We start from the raw sequence: 22,041 nt of genomic DNA, 5'->3' as shown, positions 1-22,041 counted from the left end.
AAGGAGGAGAAGACCAAGTCTGCAAAAAGAGGAAAGCACTTAAGGCATCATGGGACAAATTTTCATCGGAGGAGTCGGATATTGAAGAACCAAAGTAATCAAGTCATCTTGCACTTTTGGCAATGAACGAAGGATTCGAGTTTGAGTATGAATCTAATTTCGAGTCTAAGTTTGAGCCAAGCCACGAATCCATATTCATTTCAGAAGGACCAAAAAAGGTAAATTTATTTTCAGAATTTCAAATGCATAAAGTCATTAAATGTTTATTTAAAAAATTGACTAAATCTAAGGCTTAGAATGAACTGCTACTTAAGGAAGTCAACCACCTTAAGGAGCAAGTCAACTTGAATCTCTCAACTGACCATGTTTAAGAGAAAGCTTTAAGTCAAGTTATACAACTCGAGGAAGAAAATTCAAATTTTAAAGGTCAAGTAGAATAACTTAAGAAAATGTTGGAAATGTTTAACTTAGGCTTCAAGTATTTGAATATGATTTTTGGATCTCAATGAGCTATGTACAATAAATCTGGACTTGGACATGAAGCTAATATAAACAATAAATCCTATATGTCTCTGTTAGGTCAAAATGTTAAAAATCTAGTCCAAGAATGGATTCTGAAAACTTCTCTAACAAAGCAAATAGAACTAAATTAATACTATGTACTAAAAAATAATATTTATTACTTAAAACATAAAATCAATATTTTAGGAGAGGCAGAAAAATAGTTATCACCTCAATAACTTGACCTACCCGTCTAGGTATTTAAGACTAGTAATAGTAGGGCAAATTTTAACTTAGTTCCTGTAACGACCCGTCTTCTACTAACTAAGCTGTAAGGCTTATCGTCACATTATGTTGTGCTAAACTATTCCCTGACCATCACTAAAACTAGACGCGGAAGCTGTACTAATTAAAATTTTGCTAAGCTGTTAACATTTCTTGGTGCTACAAGTACTAAGGAGTGTAATCTAAGTATACCTAACATATACTACAACCCCTATGGTCAAGGAACTGAAATATATGTTTCCCAGCTGTTATCAGACCTCCCAATCGATCCACGGATCGATTGGAATAGTCAGATCGATCCAGGAATCGATCCAGATGGCTACTGTATGCGGGACATAAGTTGGATCGATCCAGTGATCGATCCAGCACGCTACTGTTCTCGGGGCAATAATTTGGATCGATCGGCTGATCGATCCAGGCTGGTCAATCGATCCAGTGATCAATCCCAGAGCTCTCTGTTCGCGACGGAAATGGCTGGATCGATCGGCTGATCGATCCAGAGGCCTACTGTTCGCGAAACAGATTGCCCAATCGATCAGCTGATCGATTGGGAACCCTCGAATCGATCAGCTGATCGATTCAAGTTACTGATTTCGTGCCAAATGTCTGATTTCAGCACTGTTTCGTGCCTCAACCACATTTCCAGTTCTAAGATGGCTAGGAAACACTCTAACGATGACAATTAACATTCTAACATCATGTATTTAACATTCTAAGCACAATCTAGAGCATGGTTCGTTAGCTCATGGCGTTTAACATACTAAAACAAAGGATAATAGAAATACTAAAGTTCATGTGCTTAATTGAAATTGCTGGATCCCTAGGATCTTTATTCCATGTTCCATCCACACACATCCTCATCAGTGCATTGACCTCCAGCCTCCACTAGTCCATCTTTCCTTTACCTTTATCTGCAGTATAAGGAAAGAGTATCTATAAGCTTTCGCTTAGTAAGAAACCATCTACTCACAAAAAACAATGCATACGATGCAACTCATGATTTGAAAACATGCTATTTGAAACATATGAACACTGAATATACTAAGCATGGCATGACATACATCATACAACATGGCAATCATAACTGAACATAGAATTATCATGCATATTCACGGGGAAAAACTAAGCTGGGCATGATACTGAAACTGGAACTGCAACTAAGCTAAAACTGATCTTAAACTATAATCACTTAATTAGATTATGAGTTTGAAAGCTATTATCATAATAAGTGAAAATACTAATCATGCTGCTGTTTGGGCCCGGCAACTGTACTTGCTATGCGCGCATCTCTAACTAGACCCGGGGTTGCAAGTCCCGAATTTAGAAGAGCTACTAGGTTATCTAAACCTAGGGACCGACTATGGGAGCCCAACCCAATGGATATCTAATCCAGTACAGTGCCACTGAAAATAAAATACTGAATATAGCTACTAATTGCTTATTTTGCTGTTTCTAGGTTATCTGAACCTAGAGCTAGGTTATCTAAACCTAGAGGCGACTGTGGGAGCCCACCCATTGGACCGTAGTCCCATATAAGCTGAAACTAGACTAATATACTGATTTAAATGCTACTAATGCATTTAACTGAGCTGTTAAAAATATCTGAGGTGGTATTTAGCTACACTAATCATTTTGTCGAACACTTGGTGTGCTCCAACTCTCCCCTCTAATAGGGAGACCACCTCTAGGCACCCGACAACGTCTAGAGCCTCCAATTGAAGGAGAATAACGTGTCTGGCCCATCTAGAGGTGTTCAACTAGATCCCTAATCTGCGAGGAGGGTTTAAACACACCCTGTGTGCCGAAAAATCTGCATATAGCTAAACTAAAGGCATGCAACCAAACGAAAGCTACTTATACTGTAGGTGAGGGGTTTCTTACCTCCTATTCGTAATTTCTTACGATTCTATTCGCTAGAATTCCGGTGGAGACGATCCTTTCGACGATCTTCTCGCGTCCACGCGTTCCCCTCGCGAAGGAGAGCGTCCTCGTGCCGGAGTTATCGCCGGAAGATGTCCTCGGGGCCCTAGGGAGAGAACCCTAGGTCTTCCTTGTGGTTTGTTTGGGCGCCGAGAGAAGGAAAAGGAGAAGGAGAGGGTGTTCGGCGGTGAGGGTTTTTGAGAAAGAGATGTTGCCGAGCCAACTAAAAATAACCCAAACCAACTTAAGTTTTTAATTTATAATAAGTGGGTAACTAGGCCCAACTCAAATATAAATATAAATGTTTCCATTCTCTTTCAGCACGACCCTACTGGGTTCAACTGGTTACTAACATTATCCCTAAACCATAGGTCTCGGGTTCAATTCCCGCTAAGGCCGTTTTCATTTTCTAATTATTTTTGCTGCTTCCGCTACTCGGAAAATTCCAGAAAAATATCTAAAATCCCAGAAAAATCATAGAATATTTATAATGTAGTTTCGAGAATTTTCGAGCGTTACAATCCCCCATACCTTATAAAAAGTTCGTCCTTGAACTTAGAATAATTCTGGGTACTTCTACCTCATGCTGGCTTCTGTCTCCCAAGTTGCCTCTTCTGCTGTGTGACTGTGCCAAATAACTTTGACTAATGATACTTTCTTGTTCCGCAATTTCTTAACCGCTCGGTCTATTATCTGAATAGGCCGACTATCATAGCTGAGGTCTTTGCGGATCTGTACCGACTGGGGCTCAATCACCTGGGTGGCATCTGGGGTATGCTTCTTCAGCATAGAGACATGAAATACGTTGTGGACAGCTGACATTTCCTGGGGTAGCTCTAGCTCATATGCTACCTTGCCCACTCTTCTGCTGATAAGGTATGGTCCCACATATCTGGGACTTAGCTTGCCCTCCTTCCCAAAACGCATTACTCCCTTCATGGGAGCTACTCTGAGGAACACTGAATCCCCAACTGAAAACTCTAAGGGTCTGCGCCGTGTATCAGCATAGTCTCTATCCTCTGGCGAATTTGCTGTATAGCTGCTGTGGTATCTACTACTAGATCTGTCTGGAGTTCTAGTTCTTTCTGTTCACCACTCTCATACCAGCAGATTGGAGATCTACACCTCCGCCCATAGAGAGCCTCGTAAGGTGCCATGCCGATAGTGGCCTGATAGCTGTTGTTGTATGCAAATTCTGCTAGGCTCAGATATTTGCACCAACTTCCCTTGAAGTCTAGGGCACACGCTTGGAGCATATCTTCGAGTACCTGATTTACTCGCTCCGTCTGACCATCGGTTTGAGGATGGAATGCTGTGCTGAACTTTAACTTAGTGCCCAACGCTGACTGTACACACTCCCAGAAGTGTGATGTGAACCTGCTGTCTCTGTCTGAAATGATGGTTCGTGGAACTCCATGTAGTCTGATGATCTCCTTGAGATACAACTGAGCTAGCTTCTCCATGGAGTAGGATATCTTGATAGCTAAGAAGTGGGCTGATTTAGTCAACCTGTCGACTATTACCCAGATGGCGTCAAAACCATTCGTGGTTCTGGGCAATCCCACTATGAAATCCATAGAGATATCCTCCCACTTCTATTCTGGAATCTGTATAGGCTGCAGAACTCCTCCTGGTCGCTGATGTTCTGCCTTGACTCTCTGACAGATGAGACAGATGCTAACATATCTGGCGATGTCTCGCTTCATTCCGGGCCACCAAAAATGGTTCTTCAGGTCTTGATACATTTTGGTGGAACCTGGATGCATCGCATAGGGAGTCTTGTGAGCCTCATCTAAAATCCGTCTCCGTAGCTCCTCCTGATCTGGAACACAGAGTCTGTCACCAAAATACAACACCCCGCAATCGGACACTCTGAATTCTCTACCTTCTGATTCTGCTAGCCCTTGCTTGATTTTCTGAATTTTAGGGTCCTGCTCCTGAGCTAACTGAATATCACCAAGCAAGGTAGACTCTAAGGTCATAGTAGAGAGCTGTCCAACGATGAGTTCGAGACCGAAGTCTACGATCTCCTTCTGTAGGGACGGTGATACGGCTGTAAGAGATAATAAGGTAGCACTGGATTTTCTGCTAAGTGCGTCGGCTACCTTATTTGCTTTCCCTAGGTGGTAGAGGATGTCTATATCGTAATCCTTGACCAACTCTAACCATCTGCGCTGTCGCATATTCAGATCCTTCTGAGTGAAGAAATACTTCAGACTCTGATGATCTGTATACACTCTGCACTGAGCTCCATATAAGTAATGTCTCCAAATTTTGAGAGCGAACACTACTGCTGTAAGCTCAAGGTCATGAGTCGGGTAATTCTTCTCATAATCCTTGAGTTGTCTGGAGGCATAGGCGACCACTTGCCGTTTTGCATCAATACTGCTCCTAGTCCCAACTTAGAGGCATCACTATAGATGTCAAAGCTGCTGGTGTTGTCTGGTAGAGCCAAAATGGGAGCACTGGTCAATCTTCTTTTTAGCTCGCTGAAGCTGTTCTCACAGTTCTTTCTGGTAAGAGCTGTCAGTGGGGAGGCTATCCTGGAGAAGTCCTCTACAAACTTTCTGTAATATCCTGCTAATCCCAAAAAGCTCCTGATTTCACTGGCGTTCTTAGGTCTCTTCCAGTTACTTACTGCTTCTATCTTGCTGGGATCTACCATAATCCCATCCTTTGAGATGATGTGACCCAGGAAGGACACCTGATCTAGCCAAAATTCACATTTCGTGAACTTGGCGTATAGCTGGTTCTGCTGAAGGGTCTGCAATACTAGTTTCAGGTGCTCTGAGTGTTCTTCCTGAGTTCCTGAGTAGATAAGGATGTCATCGATAAACACAATAACAAACTTATCTAAATACTCCCTGATACCCTGTTCATGAGATCCATGAATGTAGCTGGAGCATTGGTTACACCAAAGGGCATGACTACGAACTCGTAGTGTCCGTATCTGGTTCTGAATGCTATCTTGGGTATATCCCGTTCTTTAACCTTCACCTGATGATAACCTGATCTGAGATCTATCTTAGAGAACACTGCTGCTCCCTTCAGCTGGTCGAACAGGTCATCGATTCTAGGACCTGGTTCAAGGCACGGTAGTCTATGCATAGGCACATGCTTCCATCCTTCTTCTTCACGAACAATACAGGCGCCCCATGGTGAATGACTCGTATGAAATCCTTATCAAGCGGCTCAGTTGCTCAAGTTCCTTTAGTTCTCACTGAGCCATGCGATAAGGCGCTTTGAGATAGGATTTGTACCGGAATGAGCTCTATCTCAAAGTCAATCTCCCTGTCTGGTGCTAAGCCTGTTTCCGGGAAGACTGCTGGGTAGTCCCATACGACTCGAACCTCTGCTAGTTGTTGGTTGCTGGTGCTGACTACGTGTGCTAGGAATCCTGTACATCCCGAATCCGTGCCTTCATAATGAGAGAAACTTCTTGGCCTTTCTCTTTGGTTCACCGTGTATTCAAATTGCACTGCCGCTTCAGGTTGGAAGATGACTTTCTGTTTACGGCACTCTATCTGATCAGAAAGTCCATTCCCAAGATAACGTCATAGTCGGTCATCTCTAGCACTATCGGATCACAAAAGAGCTATAATGACCGACACTGCTCGGAGCCAGTGCGTGGATGCCATGACCTCTCCTGAAGGTAGTGCCATCAAAACTGACCACTGAGTACTAATTTGGAGAACATCCTGGCTATATATGAATGGGTTGCCCCAGATCAAATAGCACTATATCTGAAATGCTAATCGACTGTGACAACCGTCGAGGCATTGGATACGTCCTCTCCGGTGAGTGAGTAGATCCTCGCATTCGCCATAGGAGGGGCTTCTAATCTACCGGCCGATAAGTGAACCTTCTAGGATATAACCGAGCGCACATCGAATCTGAGGAAGGCGGTCTTGTTCGAACCTTGGCCATGTGCCCTTCTTGTCCACATTCAAAGCATCCTCGTGTGCCCTTGCGACAAACCCCCGGGTAGAATTTCCCACAAGTAGCACACTTTGGATAACTGGGTCGCTTGCTAGATGGTCCTCCTTTTGGGTCACTCTTGCTGTTGGAGTTCCCTTTCCAGTTAGAGCTGTGGCCTTGCTGTTTTTGAGTGTGAGAGTTTCCTTGGCCTTTGGACTCTGAGGAGACTTGCTTCTGCTGCTTCATGCTGTTCTGGTAATGCTCTGTGGTCAAGGCACTGCTCACTAACTCCTCTGTGGTTTGTGGCCTATGTATGCCACCAGCCACGTTCACTGCTATCTCTGGCCTCAGCATCTTGAACATCAACCGGATTCATTCCTTCTCTGTGCTGACTAGCTCTGGGCATAGACGAGCCAACCTGTTGAATTTCTTCACGGCTTCCTCAACTGAAAGGTTGCCCTGACGAAACTCGGTGAACTCGTCGTAGTGGCGGTTTGTAACCCGTATGTGAAAGAACTCCTCGAAGAATTCTTTCTCGAAGTCAGCCCATGACATCTGGTTCACTGGGCGCTTCGTTCTGATTCTTTCCCACCACATGCGTGCGTATGAGGCACACTTCACCTTCTCGTGTTCTGGCCAGTCCAGAAGCTCCATCGTGCTCTCCAGTGTTTTGAACCAGGCTTGTGCATCCCATGGTTCACTAGTGCCTGAGAAGTTCTCTGGCTTGACTCGCTGCCACTGGATCAGATAGGCTTCCTTTCTTGGCTCAGCTGCTGGGACTGCTGGTGCTGGTACTGGTGCTGGTGCGGGTGCTGTGGGCTGAGCTGGTGGAACCTCTAAGACTTCTGGAGTCGTCAGGTTCGGTTCCGGGGTAACTGTGGGGGGCCGGGGCTCAGTAGCTAGTGCCCTTCTAGCTGGGCGTCCTCGTGCCATTGCTAAAGACATAGAGGACAGAACATGAATAACTATTACAATAATAATTGTATAACTATCATTATCATGTTATATACTATCACATACTATCATGCAGCAGTCTATCTATAAACATGAGCTATACAAGAAAGCAAGAAACATAAATCAAATAAAGGTATTCTTACTTGGAAGCTGCAGGTTCAATGCTGATGTGTGTGTAGGAAGTATGGAACACTGCTCTGATACCACTCTGTAACGACCCGCCTTCTACTAACTAAGCTGTAAGGCTTATCGTCACATTATGCTGTGCTAAACTATTCCCTGACCATCACTAAAACTAGACGCGGAAGCTGTACTAATTAAAATTTTGCTAAGCTGTTAACATTTCTTGGTGCTACAAGTACTAAGGAGTGTAATCTAAGTATACCTAACATATACTACATCCCCTATGGTCAAGGAACTGAAATATATGTTTCCCAGCTGTTATCAGACCTCCCAATCGATCCACGGATCGATTGGAATAGTCGGATCGATCCAGGAATCGATCTAGACGGCTACTGTATGCGGGACATAAGTTGGATCGATCCAGTGATCGATCCAGCACGCTACTGTGCTCGGGGCAATAATTTGGCTCGATCGGCTGATCGATCCAGGCTGGTCAATCGATCCAGTGATCGATCCCAGAGCTCTCTGTTCGCGACGAAAATGGCTGGATCGATCGGCTGATCGATCTAGATGCCTACTGTTCGCGGAACAGATTGCCCAATCGATCAGCTGATCGATTGGGAACCCTCGAATCGATCAGCTGATCGATTCGAGTTACTGATTTCGTGCCAAATGTCTGATTTCAGCACTGTTTCGTGCCTCAACCACATTTCCAGTTCTAAGATGGCTAGAAAACACTCTGACGATGACAATTAACATTCTAACATCATGTATTTAACATTCTAAGCACAATCTAGAGCATGGTTCGTTAGCTCATGGCGTTTAACATACTAAAACAAAGGATAATAGAAATACTAAAGTTCATGTGCTTAATTGAAATTGTTGGATCCCTAGGATCTTTATTCCATGTTCCATCCACACACATCCTCATCAGTGCATTGACCTCCAGCCTCCGCTAGTCCATCTTTCCTTTACCTTTATCTGCAGTATAAGGAAAGAGTATCTATAAGATTTCGCTTAGTAAGAAACCATCTACTAAAAAAAAACAATGCATACGATGCAACTCATGATTTGAAAACATGCTATTTGAAACATATGAACACTGAATATACTAAGCATGGCATGGCATACATCATACAACATGGCAATCATAACTGAACATAGAATTATCATGCATATTCACCGGGAAAAACTAAGCTAGGCATGATACTGAAACTGGAACTGCAACTAAGCTAAAACTGATCTTAAACTATAATCACTTAATTAGATTATGAGTTTGAAAGCTATTATCATAATAAGTGAAAATACTAATCATGCTGCTGTTTGGGTCCGGCAACTGTACTTGCTATGCGCGCATCTCTAACTAGACCTGGGGTTGCAAGTCCCGAATTTAGAAGAGCTACTAGGTTATCTAAACCTAGGGACCGACTATGGGAGCCCAGCCCAATGGATATCTAATCCAGTACAGTGCCACTGAAAATAAAATACTGAATATAGCTACTAATTGCTTATTTTGCTGTTTCTAGGTTATCTGAACCTAGAGCTAGGTTATCTAAACCTAGAGGCGACTGTGGGAGCCCACCCATTGGACCGTAGTCCCATATAAGCTGAAACTAGACTAATATACTGATTTAAATGCTACTAATGCATTTAACTGAGCTGTTAAAAATATCTGAGGTGGTATTTAGCTACACTAATCATTTTGTCGAACACTTGGTGTGCTCCAACTCTCCCCTCTAATAGGGAGACCATCTCTAGGCACCCGACAACATCTAGAGCCTCCAACTGAAGGAGAATAACGTGTCTGACCCATCTAGAGGTGCTCAACTAGATCCCTAATCTGCGAGGAGGGTTTAAACACACCCTGTGTGCCGAAAAATCTGCATATAGCTAAACTAAAGGCATGCAACCAAACGAAAGCTACTTATACTGTAGGTGAGGGGTTTCTTACCTCCTATTCGTAATTTCTTACGATTCTATTCGCTAGAATTCCGGTGGAGACGATCCTTTCGACGATCTTCTCGCGTCCACGCGTTCCCCTCGCGAAGGAGAGCGTCCTCGTGCCGGAGTTATCGCCGGAAGATGTCCTCGGGGCCCTAGGGAGAGAACCCTAGGTCTTCCTTGTGGTTTGTTTGGGCGCCGAGAGAAGGAAGAGGAGAAGGAGAGGGTGTTCGGCGGTGAGGGTTTTTGAGAAAGAGATGTTGCCGAGCCAACTAAAAATAACCCAAACCAACTTAAGTTTTTAATTTATAATAAGTGGGTAACTAAGCCCAACTCAAATATAAATATAAATGTTTCCCTTCTCTTTCAGCACGACCCTGCTGGGTTCAACTGGTTACTAACATTATCCCTAAACCATAGGTCTCGGGTTCAATTCCCGCTAAGGCCGTTTTCATTTTCTAATTATTTTTGCTGCTTCCGCTACTCGGAAAATTCCAGAAAAATATCTAAAATCCCAGAAAAATCATAGAATATTTATAATGCAGTTCCGAGAATTTTCGGGCGTTACAGTTCCAGAAGAGACTAGAATGATAGTAGGCCAAAGAAGCTACGTTAAAAGCATGTCTAGGAAAATAATATGTGTTCAATATAGTGCAATCAGTTTTGTGAAACTAACTAAAGCTACCTCTATCTAGTCTAAACTAGTTGAACCAAGATTTAATATTAAGTTCTTTCAACAAGACTATTTTAAAAAATATTCAGAAAGTGGTCCATCGTTATATTTAAAAAAAGTCATATGTCTCGCCATTCACTGAAAACTTATTCTTAAAAAACTTACTTGATTGACCCAAAGTTGAGTTTAAAGTCCACATCAGTTAAAATTATCCCTTAAAAATTAACTTGAAACTAATTAAATTAAAATTAAAACTAAAACTAAAACTAAAAATAAAATTAAAATTAACTTAAAACTAATTAAACATAAATTAAATTAACTTAAAACTAATTAAATTAAAATTAAGATTAAAACTAAAATTACCTTTAAACTAATTAAACATAAATCAAAATTAAATTAAAATTAACTTTAAACTAATTAAAATTAAGATTAAAATCAAAATTAACTTAAAACTAATTAAATTAAAATTAAGATTAAAACTAACTAAAATTAAAATTAACTTAAAACTAATTCAACATACAATAAAATTAAATTAAAATTAACTTAAATTTAATTAAAATTAAGATTAAAATCAAAATTAACTTAAAACGAAAAGCAAAATTAACTTAAAACTAATTAAATTAAAATTAAAATTTAAACTAAAATTAATATTTTCTAGCTAAAAGTTAAAGTTAGGCATTTCAAAATAAGGACTTTTTCTAGATGTTTCATCTATGTATGCTTGGATTTTAGGATATTTTTAATTTAAGCCGAACATTAACATCAATAATTGGAAATAACTTATTTTCTTATTTTCAAACCTTATTTCAAAATTTATTTTTGAAAACTATTTTTCCTTAAAAATTTCAAAATCTATTTCAAAATTTTTCTTAGTAATTTAAAAACGTTTTCAAAATCTTTTTTTAAAAATTATTTCAAAATTTTCCTTAGAAAATTTAAAACTTATCTTTGAAAACTAATTTTTAGAAAATCTCATTTCCAAAACTTATTTTTACAAACTATTTTTTTATAACTATTTTCTTTAACAATTCCAAAATCTATTTCAAAATTTTACTTAGAAAATTCAATAACTCAGATATTTCAAAATTTTCTTATCTATTTCAATACTTAATTCAAAACTTATTTTTGAAATTTTTGGCAAAAACTTATTTTCAAAAACTATTTTTCCTTAAATATTTCAAAACATATTCTTAAAATTTCAATTCAAAACTTCAAAAACTTTTTCAAACTGCTTCAAAAATTTTCCTTAAAAAATTTTAAACTTATCTTTGAAAACTATTTTTAGTAAATCACATTTTCAAAACTTATCTCAAATCCTTTCATATATAATTTTCAAAACCCATTTTCCAATATTTCAAAACTAGTTTGTAGGTCCCGTGCGGCCGGTAAGAGGGGACTAAATTGCCCTGAAACAAAAACTCACACCTTTCTCAAACTATTGGGATTAAACAATTACACATTTAAAAAGATAATAGAAATAAGAAGATTACGAGACAAAAAAATTTACTTAGTTTACAAGTAGAAGATTACTACTCCAAGGAAAGCAGACTCACTATAAAGATCTCCTTCTCGAACAAAACATCAGAGGTGGAGAATCCTTGTACAAGAAAATAAAGATCAAAAATGAAAAGCAGAATGAAATTTGATGTATAGAAATGTGTTGTTCAAATGAAGAAGATCAAATCTATATTTATAGCCCACTGATAAAATCTGATCGTTTGCTGACATGACGATCCGACTGCTCGGACCCTATCTGGGCGCCCCAGCATGGCAAATTCTATCTCCATGTAATGGCAAACAAATAGACTTTTTTGGTCCGGACGCTCGGACCAGTGCTAACATGGAACTAAAAGTTGATCTGCAACCACGAGGCGCCCTTCAAACACCCTAGTGGTTCGGGCACCCGGGCCATCTTGTCCGAGCACTCGAACTAGTTAGCTCCGTGCTGACTGTCCGACGCCTTCTCCGATCTCTAACTCCATCTCCAGTCGCTTGGGTGATGCTTCGACCTTCTAGAGTTGAGCTCACTCGAATCCAACTTCGGTCTTCTCTTCGAGCAGACTTCCGCTCTAGCTTCTCATCCCTTGGAAACACCGCGCGCATCCTTCTTGCTCCACCAGCGTACTCTTCTGGAGCTTCTCATCTCTCGGATGCACCAAGTCCGTCGACTCAATTCCTATACCATCCTTCTCGTTTATTGCATTTTCTACTCGACTTCTTGTATTCCTAAGTCTTTGCACACTCAGACGCAAGACATCAAATAATGTAAAGTCTAACTTAACTTGTTTGATTATATCAAAATTAACATGAGGTACTTACAATCTCCTTCTTTTTGATGTGATCAATTCAAATTAAGTTAGGGTTAAAAAGAATAGTAACATAACAGTAAAACAATTGCAATTAATAAACATGCAATGCAATTAATAAATATGAAATATTAAAACCATTAATATGCAAAAAAAAATGTATCTCCCCTATACTTAATCTTATATTCTCCCCCTTTTATCACATTACCTTAAGGTTACATAAATAGTGACTAACACATAAAAAAATTTTGGGAATTAATTTTTGAAAAACTGAATTTTTGTGATTTAAAAACCAATTTTAGAAGAAATAATTTTAAAATTAGCCTTAATCATTGAAAAATTATGAAAATTTTTGTAATGATTAAACATGTATACCCAAAAGAGTGATACCATTTTCATGAATAAAAGAAATTAACATAAGTAATAATAAATTATTTTCCACATAAAAATGCATTTTAAAAAAAATACTTAATAAGTAGATTTTGAGCTAAAAAATTCTTATATCATTTTCTCAATATGTAAAACAAAAGTTACATCTTTTAAAAAAAGTATTTAAAACATATATTTTTTTTAATAGTGAACATGATATTTCATCAAAAAAAAATAAAATTTTCAAAAATAACTCTACGAAATAATTTTAATTTTAAAGATACAACTTTTATTGAAAAATTTATAAAAAATAATATAACAGTAATTTTTTTTTTTTTAAATTTCTCCTACATATGAGTAATAAAATCTATTTTTATGGAAAAATTAAGAATAGAAAGGATACAAAATAATTTATTTAAAAAATTTGACAAATTTAAATATGTAAAAAATATTAAAGCAAATTAAAATATGCATAAAGTTTTAATCTAAGAATGATTTTGAAATTCAATATAAGTTAATTCCTACTGGATTAATCAGATACTTTCTAAGAATAAATTTTCATGATAATTTTTTAATTTAGCCCTTATAATATCTAAAATACTAATTTAGTCCTTGATAATTTCTAACCTGTTGAACATGTGAGTATACATCATCCTTGTTTTATTTTTCTAATTGTTCTTTTAACAATTTTTTTTTCAATTTTTAGATTATCAAAATCTTGCAGTCTGTATGTGTCATGCCCCAGGTAGTTCTTGTTAGAAGAAATTTCGACAGTATCTTCCCTGTACGGGTGACAATATGAACTATTTCTACATTGCCTTCGGGGCCACATATACCTCGGCCAACATGACCGAAACAATAACAATATATATTAAGCAAGCACCCACGCAGTTTAATAGTAAAAACTAAACATAAGCAATGATAAGGAAAACATCTCAAATATCCAACTGAACTACACCTATAAAACTCAAATCTTATATCCTACTCAACTACACTCATAAAAGTTAAATCACTAGCATATATCCAAACGAAAACCCATTGATAATAAGGGATCATACAAGATACAAGTGCCAAAAGGTACAAGTCTGAAAACGTTGATGATAACATAACAAGAAAACCAAAGAGAAGATCCAAAACGAAAATCCTCGCAACCTGGAGGGGGAAACTAGCGACTAGAACTCCTCCAGACAGCCTCAACCTGAAATGGTAATAACAGGGGATGAGTCCAACACTCAACGGATACCTAGTTGACATGCATAGTAAATAATAACCACAAAAATAACGCATCCAACTAATAAAGTCAATCATGTATCAACTAATCCTTCTAAATTTACCAATCTCTTAACTGGGAATTCAGAATTTAATTAAGCTCATACCTAGTCCTTACCATAATATAAAGTCATCCCTGTTGACCCACAGCCAAGAACAGCTACTGAAAAATGTAACCGAAGCAAGCTGGAATTACTGATCACCAAATCAAATACCCCAAATCAAGACTTGCTTGCCGGGATCCAACAGGTTTCAAAGTGCTACTGATTGGATCTATAACCCAACCACAGATCAAAAGAGTACCACAACCAGTGATCAGATAAGAAGGAACAACAAAGATAAGATGCTCACCTCACTCACCTGTGAGCGGGGGAAAGAAGAAAGAAAGATCGATAGTGGAAGCTCGAGGTTAAACCACAGGAAGGAGAACCCTCTGTCCAGCAAGCCGATCACCACGCACCAATTCCATCCGAACTAGGGCACAGATCGGCAGTGGCTATTGCAGTACCGAGCCATAATAGAGGAAGGCGGCACGACACTCGATCGAAACAACCGAAATTAGTGATGCTGTGGCATGACATCCGTTGGGTGATGGAGAGGAGTCGGGAGAGAAGGGAATCGACGTGTGGGAGAGGAGTGCCCCTGGTGATTGTCGGAGTCGAGTCGTCTGCGCGAGAGGTAGAGGAGAGGCAGGGAACAAAAATACCCGATCTCCCTTGGCCGACGGTTTTGTTCACGAGGAAGGAGAGGAAACGACGCGAGGCGACACCGTCAGCTTGGGAAGGCGAAGAGGAGGTCAGCGTCGGGTGGATGAGAGGAAGACGACGTCGGTTTAGGTGGCGGTGAGAAGGGGATGAGATCGATGCAAGAGGAACTTAGGGCACGGGATAAATAAAAGAAAAGAAAAAGAAAAGAAAAGGAAAAATCCAAATTTTCCTCGTTAAAATGGAGTAGCTTAAACAGGCTTTCCCGTGGCTCAATATTTATCCCCGTAACCTAAGCCATACGAGCTCCGAAAAATTTCTGAAAAATTTCTAAAAATTTCGAAAAATTCCCTTATAGTTATTCACCCTTTTTTGAAATTATACATTCTCTCCCACTAATAAAAATTTGATACCCAAATTTTGTTATCTACCATCAGCAAGTACTAACAATAGATAAAGAGTATAATTGCTGAACGGTAAATTAATCCACATACCTCAAGTGAAATATGGGGGTATCGAGCTCGAATCGTATCCTCGAGCTCCTAGGTAGCCTCCTCATCGGAATGATATTACCATCCGACTTTAACCAGCCGGATAGTCTTGTTCCACAGCTGGCGCTCTTTCTGGTCCAGAATCCATACCGGAACCTCCTCGTAGGTAATGTCAGGCTGAATAGGAACTGGTATATCTGACAACACATGTGCTGGGTCATCTACATATCTCCTCAGCATAGATACATGAAATACGTCGTGCACGCCTGCCAGAGCCGGTGGAGCGCCAGGCGATAAGCTACGCTCCAATCCTCTCCAAGATCTGGAAAGGCCCAATGTATCGTGGAGCTAGCTTACCTCGGAGGCTAAATCTCTTCACCCCTTTCATGAGTGAGACTCTCAGAAAAACATGGTCGCCAGTAGAGAACTCCAGGGGTCTACGTCTCCGATCAGCATAACTCTTCTGGCTGTCCTGCACCTCTAACATCCTCCGTCTAATAGTATGGACCAACTCTGCCTCCTACTGAGCTCTATGAGGCCCTAGTAGCTGGGCCTCTCCAACCTCCTCCCAGAGGGTGGGTGCCTGACAAGGCCTACCATACAACACTTCAAACGGTGCCATCTGGATAGCCAAATGAAAGCTGTTGTTGTAGGCGAACTCTACCAATGGCAAATGGTCCTCCCAACTGCCTTCGAAATCTAATACACAAGATCTCAGCAAGTCCTATAGAGTCTGAATGATCTGCTCTGACTGTCCATCTGTCTGTGGATGGAAAGCTGTATTGAATCGGAGCTGTGTGCCCAAGGCCTGCTGCAGACTCTGCCAGAATCGGGATGTGAACCGAGGATCTCTATCCGAAATAATACTCAAAGGAACACCATGTAATCTGATGATCTACCGACAATACAGATCTTCCAATCGATCCAGGTAATCAGTCTTCCGGATTGCTAGGAAGTGCGCCGATTTGGTTAATCAATCAACGATTACCCAAATCGCATCATGACCTCATCGTGTCCTAGGCAAACCCACCACAAAATCTATGGTAATGTGTTCCCATTTCTACTCAGGAATAGGAATCCGCTGAAGTAATCCGGCATGTCTCTGGTACTCAGCCTTTACTTGCTGACAGATAAGACATTTAGCTACGAATTCTGCAATGTCTTTCTTTATACCGTCCCACCAGTAGGAACGCCTCAAATCTCAATACATGCGGATCCCGCCTGGGTGGATAGTAAATCGGGAGTGATGAGCCTCTTGAAGTAACTCCTCCCTGACTGGGTGAGATGGAGGTACGCATAATCGGCCTCGGAAATATATAATACCCTCCTTATCTTGTGTGAACTCGGTCTGCTGCCTAGAAGCTATCTGGCTTCCAATGGACTGCAAGTGTTGATCATCAACCTAGGCCTCTCGGATCCTCGTCTTGATCGACGACTGAGCAACCATGGTAGCCAACATACCCTGCTCTGTCCGTCCCTGCTCCTGAAGGCCCAACTCGGAAAAAAACCCTGAATCAAGTCCGTGACTGAAGCTCGGTGGCAAGCCAAAGTCCCTCTGAACTTCCTGTTGAGTGTATCGGCAATAACATTAGCTCTCCCAGGGTGGTAGCTAATGGTATAATCGTAATCCTTCAGGAACTCCATCCATCTCCTCTGCCGGAGATTAAGTTCCTTCTGGGTGAAAATATATTTGAGACTCTTATGATCCGTGAGAATCTCAAAGGTAATGCCGTACAGATGATGCCACCAAATCTTCAGAACAAAGATGATGGTGGTTAGCTCTAGATCATGTACAGGGTAGTTCTTCTCATGCTCCTTCAACTGACGAGAAGCATAGGAGACTACTTTGCCATGTTACATCTGAACAACACCCAAACCCTGAAGAGATACATCAGTGTAAAGTACGAATCCATCCTCTCCAGTGGGCAAAACCAAAACTGGAGCCGATACTAATCTCTGCTTAAGTTCCTGGAAGCTGGTCTCACAAGCTTTTGTCTAAGTGAATTTCACGCCTTTCCTAGTCAAACGTGTCAGCGACATAGGAATCTGGGAGAAACCCTCGACGAACCGTCTGTAATATCCAGCCAGTCCTAGAAAATTACAGATCTCCTGAACTGATTTCGGCTGCTCCCAGCTGGTGACAGCTTCGATCTTCTGAGGGTCTATGGAAATACCTCGGCTAGAAACCACGTGACCCAGAAAACTGACTGAAGATAGCCGGAAGGCACACTTGCTGAACTTCGCATATAGCTGATGTCGTCGAAGAGTCTCCAAGACTGTGCGAAGATGCTGCGCATGTTCCTCCTCGGAACGCAAATAGACCAATATATCATCGATGAAAACGATAACAAACTAATCAAGATACTCTAGGAAGACACGGTTTATCAAATCCATAAATACCGCTGGAACATTGGTAAGCCCAAATAACATTACCAAAAACTCATAATGGTCGTATCTGGTACAGAATGTTGTCTTCTGAATATCAGATTCTTTGACTCTCAACTGATGATATCCGGACCGCAGATCCATCTTAGAATACACTGATGTACCTCTGAGCTGATCAAATAAATCCTCGATCTGAGATAAGGGGTACTTATTTCTGACGGTCACTGCATTCAGCTGTCTATAATCTATGCACAACCTCATAGTACCATCCTTTTTCTTGACAAATAATACTGGAGAATCCCACGGAGAAGCACTAGGGAGTATAGATCCCTTGTCTAAAAGCTCTTGGAGTTGAACCTTCAGTTCGTTCAGCTCTTTTGATGCCATACGGTAAGGAGCTTTCGATGCCAGTGCGGTTCCCAGAATCAACTCAATAGCAAACTCCACTTGCCTTCTGGGAGGCAAACCTGGTAGCTCCTCTGGAAATACATCCGGATACTCTCGGACTACTAGAACATTGGAGAGTTGAGAACTACTGCCGTCTTCAATAGTAATCAGATATAACAAAAAAACCCCGACAGCCATGTGACAGCAGCTTCTGAGCCTGCATTGCCGAAATAGTCGATATGTCGTCGTCTCTGATGCCAATGAATTCCCATGAGGGTTGGTTCAAAGGATGGAATGTGACTACCCTCGTCTGGCAATCAACGGTGGCATGATATGCTGATAGCCAATCCATGCCAAGAATAATATCAAACTCGACCATTTCTAGTACTAAAAGATCTAACAATATCCCTCATAAAAGTACGGGAAATAAAAGAATGCGAGATACCAATATCTATCAGCATATCAGCGGATAATGCGTAAAGTAAAACCATACCACGGAAAATGGATCCATCGACCCTCTGTGCATTGTCTCTGGTAACCGCATGAATATGTCCAGTCTCTGGCGGTGGTGGAGGTGGTAGTGCTGCCAAAGGATGCTACGCCTGAGTTTGAGCCTGCCATTGTGACGGTGCCGGGTACTGAGCCAGAGATGGATATGTAGGTTGCGACTGATACTGGACTAGGAACTGAGGTTGTGACTGGTACTGAACCAGTGGCTGGGGCTGCAGCTGATACTGAGATCCCACATTAGAACCCTATGGTACCATAAGGGCACTGGAGTGCTCCTGTCCATGCATGTCATATGCAGCTGCTGCAGGGGGAGCTTGCCTATGCTGGCTATGCGAAGATTGGGCTCTCCGCCCTCCTCAATAAGTCCCTGCTTGACTGGGCTGTCCTTCATGACCAGACATTCCGGAAGCCATATGTTAAGCCTTCAGCGAACAATCTTGGCTCAGGTGCCCGGACAGTTTACAATAATAGCAAACCGACTGTCCCAGGGAGCAGACTGTGGTGAGGTGGTCTCTGGACCCACATCTGGTGCAGTGAGTGTCGCTGGCGGGCTGTTTCCAGTTCTACTGAGAAGACCGAGAACGTCCTGATGAAGATCGCCCTAACTTCTGAGGCTAACCAGAAGCCCCAGAAGTACCCTGACCTGGCCGATTGCGACCACTCTACTACTGTCCGATCGTCTGTGCCTGCTGGATCTGTCCCGATGTCTGACCCGTCTGCTTCCTTTTCCTGTCCGGAAATGCTCTCTGCTGAGCTGACTCAATCACGAGGGTTCTGACCAACATCTCTAAATAGGGTGAACTACCAAAACCGGCAAGCTTTACTTGCAGATGTCCATCCAGTCCTTGGATAAACTGAAGCATACGAGACTTGTCCTCAACAACTAATTCTGGACAAAACCTAACTAACTGATTAAATTCAGCATTATACTCCATCACAGTGCGATTGTTCTGCTGAAGGTTCAGAAAATCCTGTCGGTGAGTCGTCTTATATGCCCGTGAAAAATACGGGCTCTCAAAAGTCTCTCTAAATCTCGCCTAGGTGATGTTCTGCTCGCCTATGATGGAACGCTGCGTATCCCACCAGGTGTTGACCTCATCCAGTAAATGGAAAGCAGCCAGCTCTGCTTTCTCCCACTCAGAGCAAGCCATGTAGAAGAAGGTCCGCTCCAAAGTCTCTATCTAGGACTGGGCCACACTCGGATCGGTATCTCTGTGGAACACTATAAATCGACTTTTCATCGACTCCGCCAAAGCTGGGGTCCGAGCTAGTGTTGCAACTATATCAGTGAGGTGAGTAGGGATGGCTGTAGGAATGACAGAACCACTAGAGCTGGTACTACAGGTGATACCGTTAGATAGGCCGGGGGAGGCATCCCCGGTGCTGCCGCATAAGCTGGGGCAGGTGCCGCTGGTGGCACTGTAGGGTCAACATAGGTGGGCGCGGCTGGAGGTATGGTGGGTGGTGGTACTGGAGGTGGAGCAACTGCTGCTGCTGGTGCAGGTGCCGGGTGTGCAGTAGGCATCGGTGGCGATGGTGCCGGGTACACAGTAGGCACGATTAGAGTAGGTGCTGAGCGTGCCGGTGGTATTGCTGGTGGTACCATAAATACGGTATGGTACATCAAGTAGGTATCTCAAAAGAAGCCATCGGGGTCTGGGAGCCCGACGTGCCTACAGCACCATAAAGAGTCTGTCCCTGACCGACATGCTTAACCCGAGTAAATGTCTCTGGCGACTCTGCTGTCAGGGCCTCCAACGTCCTCTTATGTGGTCGTCCTGCACCACGTCTCGGCACGGGAGAATGTGCACCTCGCCTCATATCTGTTCATTTATGATGCAAATATTACTACAAGTATCAAAATTATAAAAATTTACATTTTACCTATTTTCCGTCTGGAGATGTTCTGTCGCTGTCCAGACCCCCTTTTATGACCTCGGAACTCCGAAACGAGAAAATCAATGGAAATCCATACAAATTCAAAAATACCAATTTGACTCGCAAACCTGAATCTGATACCAAAAATATTGTCACGCCCCAAGTAGTCCCTGCTAGAAGAAATTTTGGCAGCATCTCCCCTGTACGGATGATAATATAAACCATTTCTACATTGCCCTCAGGGCCACATATACCTCGGCCAACACGGCCGGAACAATAACAATATATATTAATCAAGCACCCACGCAGTTTAATAGTAAAAACCAAACATAAGCAATGATAAGGAAAACATCTCAAATATCTTACTCAACTACGCCCATAAAACTCAAATCTTATATTCTAATCAACTACACCCATAAAACTTAAATCACCAGCATACATCCAAACAAAAACCCATCAATAATAAGGGATCATACAAGATCCAAGTGCCAAAAGGTACAAGTCTGAAAACGTAGAGGATAATATAACAATAAAACCAAAGAGAAGATCCAAAATGGAAATCCTCGCAACCCAGAGGGGGAAACTAGTGATTGGAACTTCTTCGGACAACCTCAACTTGAAATGGTAATGACGGGGGTGAGTCCAACACTCAGCGGATACCTAGTTGACATGCATAGTAAATAATAACCACAAAAATCAACGCATCCAACTAATAAAGTCAATCATGTATCAACTAATCCTTCTAAATTTACCAATCTCTTAACTGGGAATTCAGAATTTAATTAAGCTCATACCTAGTCCTTACCTTAATATAAACTCATCCCTGTTGACCCACGACTAGGAATAACTGCTGAAAAATGTGACCGAAGCAAGCTGGAATTACTAATCACCAAATCAAATACCCAAAATCAAGACTTGCTTGCCGGGATCCAACATGTTTCAAAGTGCTACTAATTGGATCTATAACCCAACCACATATCGAAAGAGTACCACAACCTGTGATCAAATAAGAAGGAACAACAAAGATAAGATGCTCACCTTACTCACCTGTGAGCGGGGGAAAGAAGAAAGAAAGATCAACATGTAGGAATAATGTTAACCACAGGAAGTAGAACTCTCTATCCAGGAAGTTGATCACCACCCTCCATCCATCCTCATGAAGAAGAATGATAAAAGAAGAAAGAAATAACTTGCCTCTATACACATGTAACGCCCGCCCCTTTACCACTCCAGCCTAGTGAGGGCGGGGTTACTTTCTTTGACTTAGCATACATAAACATACATACAACGGAAGCATATTTTTTTTTCTAGAATCATACTAAGCATATGAGCATGAAATAGCATGGTTCAACTTAAATAGTCATATTATTCATTTCTAACACATGCATAGGGAATCATGAAAGACATCACATAACATAACATATTAT

This window comes from Zingiber officinale, chromosome 7A (assembly GCF_018446385.1).
Source record: "Zingiber officinale cultivar Zhangliang chromosome 7A, Zo_v1.1, whole genome shotgun sequence".
Lineage (NCBI taxonomy): Eukaryota > Viridiplantae > Streptophyta > Magnoliopsida > Zingiberales > Zingiberaceae > Zingiber > Zingiber officinale.
The sequence above is the reverse complement of the archived record's forward strand: the minus strand, read 5'-3'. Positions refer to the sequence as shown.